The sequence below is a fragment of the Musca domestica genome, unplaced genomic scaffold (genome assembly GCF_030504385.1).
Source record: "Musca domestica strain aabys unplaced genomic scaffold, Musca_domestica.polishedcontigs.V.1.1 13, whole genome shotgun sequence".
Lineage (NCBI taxonomy): Eukaryota > Metazoa > Arthropoda > Insecta > Diptera > Muscidae > Musca > Musca domestica.
The window spans coordinates 13,998,957-14,005,104 of NW_026712172.1; positions in this window are offsets into that span (position 1 = coordinate 13,998,957).

The following is a 6,148-nucleotide window of genomic DNA, read 5'->3' on the forward strand; positions in this document are numbered from 1 at the left end:
AAAGTTCGACCCGACCGAACTTACTCTTTTTTAACTTGTCTTATCTCACCATGTATGTCTGTCATAACTTGCGAAGCAATTCGGCGATTCCATACAATTTGCTAAATATTTTCATTAGCCAGAAATCTGTTATGAATATGTAATTAATCTGAATTTATGATTTCGTATAAAGTTGGATACAAATGTTCGATTTCCTGAACGTACCAATCTTTATGTCTGTCGAGATAAATTTAAATCTAATTAGCAAAGACACAAACCAAGGTGATTTTTTTTCTCCGGTTCGCAAAGGGTTAATAAAGAGAGAGAGAGAGAAAGAGAGAGAGGGGGAGATAGAGAGAGGGAGTAGTAAACCAGAGAAAAATTAAAGGTAAGTTAAATTACATTAGTTTTCTGAAATTCTTTTTGGCTATAAGGTCCACAGATTCGGAAAGTACTCCTCGAGATCTGTTATTTGTGCCCAGCCGCGACACCGCTTCATTTTTAGTCTCTGTTCTGTGGACGCTTTTATCTGCAATTTCCCTAAAATTGAGCGATAATTCTTCAGAAAATGCAAAAAATTCCTGAGTCTGAAATTCTTTTTGACTGTAAGGTCCATATATTCGGAAAGTACACCTCGAGACCTTTCATTTATGCCAGCCTTAACACCGCTTCATTTTTAAATATTTTATTCTCGGTTTAAATGTAGAGTTAAGGGTTTCAAAGTTTTTCAACGTAAATTTTAATTAGGTTTTTATTTAGCGATTTCATTTTAAATTTGAAATTTGTACGGAAAATTATGAAATTTGATGAAAACTAATATAATTTAATTTACCTTTAATTTTTCTCTGGTTTACTATACCCTCTCTCTATCTCTCTCTTTATTAACCGGAGAAAAAATCCCATTGGTTTGTGTCTTTGCTAATTAAATTTAAATTTATCTTGACGGACATCCAATATTTTTACCTGTATTAGATGAAGTGGAATATTTCGGTCGGCTATATGTGGTACCTCACACATATTTCCACAATTTCCCAAAAATTTGCACATATCTCATATAAAGTGTAGGAAATAACCAATATAGTCCAAACCTGGTATTTCGCAATATTTAAATCATATTTATTTAGGTCCGATACGAAAATGACAGTATTTGCCCATTTCTGTGGAACCTACTCCATAGAGGGTCAATAATATGAATAATCAAACCTAAAGTTAAAATATATTTAAACAATCGAACATTGGCTGATGGAATTAATGTGTCGGCAAAACCGACTGATGCTTTTTAACTTGTGTGGTATTCTTTTTTTCAAATTAAATATTGTAATTTACCTAAAAAAGATTTTTATAACTTTAAAAAATATATATTTTTTTAATTCTAAAAATTATTTATTTTTATTCAAATTTTATCCACTTGAAACCACTGTGTTTTACCAATGTATCTAATTATTACCTATTAACAATTACACAGTGTCACAGCAACATAACCAATTGGTGGTAAGTGAACCTATACGATATCAACCTCTGCGAATAATAATAACAACAACAGCTAAGTAGCAATAAATACGAGCAAACGTGTCTTTCATACTCAGGGTACAACGAAACGGTATGAAAGTACACCAACACACATACAATAGCTGTTGTACGTATGGTCAGCAAATCAAATAAAATAAACATGTTTGCATTACATTATTTTACATTAACAGTGGTCAGTGTGTTGGCCCAAAGCCGAAACGAATGAATGGCCGAACAACCTCCTAGCCTCCCTACCACCACACTGTCTTGTTTATGACTTAAGCAAACAAAACCCCTCCCTGTACCCTTAAAAGCAACAATTCATGCAACTATCTCATCAAACAAATAGCGTCGATGTCCGTTAATACCAACTCTTCCCCTATATTGTCCTCTCTCTCTCTCTCACACTTCGACTGTAAATGTGCGTACGGAACAGCAACAACAAATTAGCCGACATTACAACGGGGGTCGCCAATGTTAAGTGTGTGTGTGTGTGTGTGTTTGGCGACGAACGCAATGTTTGCCAAAAAATCAAAAGTGGATACCGTCGACAACACCAATCATTGAAATGAGTGTTCACATTTGGCTTCAAGTTGTAATGGTTGGGGGGCTCTTGGTGTTGTTGTTGTATTAACGGTTTTTGTCGTATTGATGTTAATGTTGTTGAGTTTTGTTTTATTGGTCAATTATGGTGTGTGATATTTTGTTTGTTGGTTTCTTTGTTGTTGTTTTTGTTGTTGGCAGCATTTTGTCATTTATTGCCGCTTTATTGTTTGATTGTCTTTTGAAAATGCGGAAATTTAATAAACGAAAGAGGTTTGTTTTAATTTTTGTTTTTTTTTTTTTGCAGATATTGTAATTTTTGTTTCACACACCGACATACATATGTATGTGTATGCTCATAGTTGTGTGTGTGTGAATACTTTTTGGGGTTTGTAGTTCAATTGTATTCGATTTCAAGTTGGGGAAACTTGAAACAAATGGGTAATTGCAATAATAATTGCATTCATGTAACAGAACTTGAAGAAATGCTTGAACACAGCGAGGGTTGGGGGGAAACTTTATTGGCTAAAACCTTTCGCCTTTACCTTGGCAGCTGCTGTTCTTTTGTTGACATATAAGGAGGATGGACTCAGAGAAGGAAAATCGCCCAGTGGTTTTACTACTATGAGCGACTATGAGAGTATGAATTCAGATCTGCGTGATATACCTGTTGGGGTAGGGGCTCATGATATATTGGCTTATTGGGAGACTTTATTGGCTAAAACCTTTCGCCTTTGTCTTGGCAGCTGATGTTCTTCTGTTGAGATATAAAGGGAGATGGTCTCAGATATGGAAAATCGACCAGAGGTGTTACCACCATGAGGGACTACGAGGGTATGAATTCAGATCTGCCAAATAAACCTGTTGAGGCTTAAAATGTAGCCTCAGCAATATAGTTGCTGGTGGTGTCACAACCGGCCAAAAATTGGAAAAAAGAAAATGCTGAGTTGGAATTTTTCGGAAATTTGTTAACATTAGTGAGTGAGGAGGCGATTTCGAAAATTACAGGTTGCTGGAAAGATCTCCCCCACACAGGTATATATAAACGCAGGCCAAGCAGCAACAGTGGTGCTATACGAAAACATGTTTCCATCCTCAACGTTATTAAACCCCTTCCTCAAAAATATGCGATAAGAACTTAAATAGACCATTTTGTCAATATTTTTAAAGGTATTAAAAGCTCTCATAATAGAGAAGCCGATTTCGAAAAATACAGATCGGTGGATAAGCCTCCCCCACACACAGGATTGCCAGGAAAGACATACCCGATGTATAGAGGGAGATCCAACAGATTGCTATAGAAACGTAGGCCAAGCAGCAACAGTGGTGCTATACGAAAACCTATTTCCATTCTCAACGTTGTTCAACCCCTTCCTCAGAACTATGTAATAAAAACTTTAATGGACCAATTTGTCAATATTTTTAAAGGCATTGAAAGCTCCTTTTTTAGATTTCTTCAAATATAATTTTAGAGATATATGAGAGTTTGACATTGTTATTTTTATACCCTCCACCATAGTATGGAGGGTACATTAAGTTTATCATTCCGTTTGTAACACCTCGAAATATACAGGGCGAGAAAAAAAACTGCAACAAAGTCAAACGCCATAATTTTTATATATTTTTTTAAATTTTATTGACCGAAAGCAAAAAATTTCGGAAATAGCATAAAATTTTAGAATAAGTTTAGATTTGTTCGAATTGGTCACCTTTGGCACGAATTATGACCTTCAAACGTCCAATGAAACGGTCACACGCTGCCTGAATGTTGCTCTGCGGTATTTTGGCCCATTCCCGGCGAAGCGCTTGCTTGAGGTGAACGACACTTTGGTATTTTTAGTGCCAACCTTGCTTTCCAAAATACTCCAGACACAATAGTCCAACGGTTTGGTATCGAGAGATTTTGGTGGGAATTGTGCGCTGGAAATGAAGCGAGGAACTTCATTTTGTAACCTTTCTTGGGTGCCTCGTGCTGAGTTCTGTTGGAATGTCCAAGGTATGCAGCCAAAATGTTTGCATGCCCAATGCTTTAATACACCCTCCAGAACTTTTTCGCCACAACATTCGGCATTTATTCTGATGCCACTGTCGATTGATACGAACGGAGAGAGATCATCGGCTGTTAGGACGGCCCACATGGTCATCACCATTGACAGCGCTTGAGCTCTGGTGTCCAACTGGAGGTACACATTTCAGCTGACCTCTTTGTCAACAACAAGTAAACACGATCATTGTGTTTGTTTACAAATTGCTAGACAACGAATGTTTTCTCATCGGAGAAAACCAAATTCGGCAGTTCGCCACTTTCGGCCAAGCGAAGCTACTCTTTAGATCTTTTGAATCTATTTTCATTATGTTGCGGTATAAGATCTTGCACTTTTTGGAATTTCAATAGCTTTACACCGAGCTCATTTTTCAATATTTGCCGAATGGAATATTGCGATATGTTCTGCTCACGAGCCATTTTCGGCAACTGCGACGTGGGTTTCGATCAAGTCGCTTCTTTACTTTTCGAACCATTTCCGCTGATGGTGCTATTTTCTTCCTTCCACTTCCTGGACGTCGCTAAACCCATCAAAATACCGAATATCGGGAGGTACCGTTATATGGGAGCTATACGAAGGCCTGCACTTGCACAGACAATTTTCTGTTATGGGCTGTAGTATCCACTACGAACTTTAAGTACCAAATTTGGAACAATTCGGGTGAAAAATGTCGCTAAAATCTTTAATATACCGAATATCGGGGGGTACCGTTATTGGGGGCTATACAAAGGCGTGGACCTGCACAGACAATTTTCTGTCATAGGCTGTAGTATCCATATGCAACTTCAAGTACCAAATTTGAAACAATTCCGGTGAATAAATTCGCTAAAATTATCAAACTACCGAATATTGGGAGGTACCGTTATATGGGGGCTATACGAAGGCGTGGACCTGCACACCAAAATTTTTGCAATAGGCTGTAGTATCCATTACGAACTTCAAATACCAAATTTGAAACAATTCCGGTGAATAATGTCAATAAAATAATCAAAATAGCGAATATCGGGAGGTACAGTTATATGGGAGGTATACCAAAACGTGGACCTACATAAGCAATTTTTTAGCATAGACTATAGTACCCATTCCGAATTCTAGGTAGGAAATTTGAAACAATGCCGGTGAATAACGTCCCTAAAATCGCCAAATATCAAATATCGGGGGGAACCGTTATGTTGTTGATATACGATATCGTGGACCTACGTAGACAATAATCTTCCAGACGATGAAGTTCTAAGGAAGAAATCCTCATGTGAATTTTCAGACAATTTTATTGAAAAATCATTAGCTACAATCAACAAAATACCGAAAATGGGGGGGAGTTAACGTTGTATGGGGGATCTACGATATCGTTTACCTACATGAACAATTCCCTTCCAGGGAGTGAAGTACTTGCAAGGAACGCGTTGGGTTTATTTTTAAGACAATTCCATTGAAAATTGTTGATAAAATCATTAAAATACCGAATATCGGGGGGTACGGTTGTAGGGGGGGAGTGGGGGGCATACGGAAGCGTGTACCTACAAAGGCCCATTTTTTAATATCAAAAGTCCTGGAGACATAATATGTATTTGAGTAAAATTTTATCAACATTTCTTTCGGAAGCTAGAATGATTTCCACAGAGGGATAGACGGACGGACATCGCCAAATCAACATAGAATTTTATGCTGATCTAGAAAATATATACTTTGTGGGGTCTAAAATGTATATTTCGAGGAATTACAAACGGAATGAGAAATTTAATGTACCCTCCATACTAGGTGGAGGGTATAAAATGTAAAAATTATGGCGTTTGATTTTGTTGCAGGTTTTTATCTCACCCTGTATATGGGAGCTATATCTAAATTTGAACCGATTCTAACCAATTTCAATAGGGTTCGTCATCGGGCCAAATAAATATTTTTTAAAGAATTTCATTTCAATCGGATAATAAATGCTACCTGCATTTTGTTCACAAAAATACATGGACAGACAGATTGACAGACGTACTGACATGCATAAATCGGCTCAGAAAGTGATCCTCTGAAGATCCTCAAAAGTAACTATGGCTCCATCTCGCTTCCTTCTCCATGTT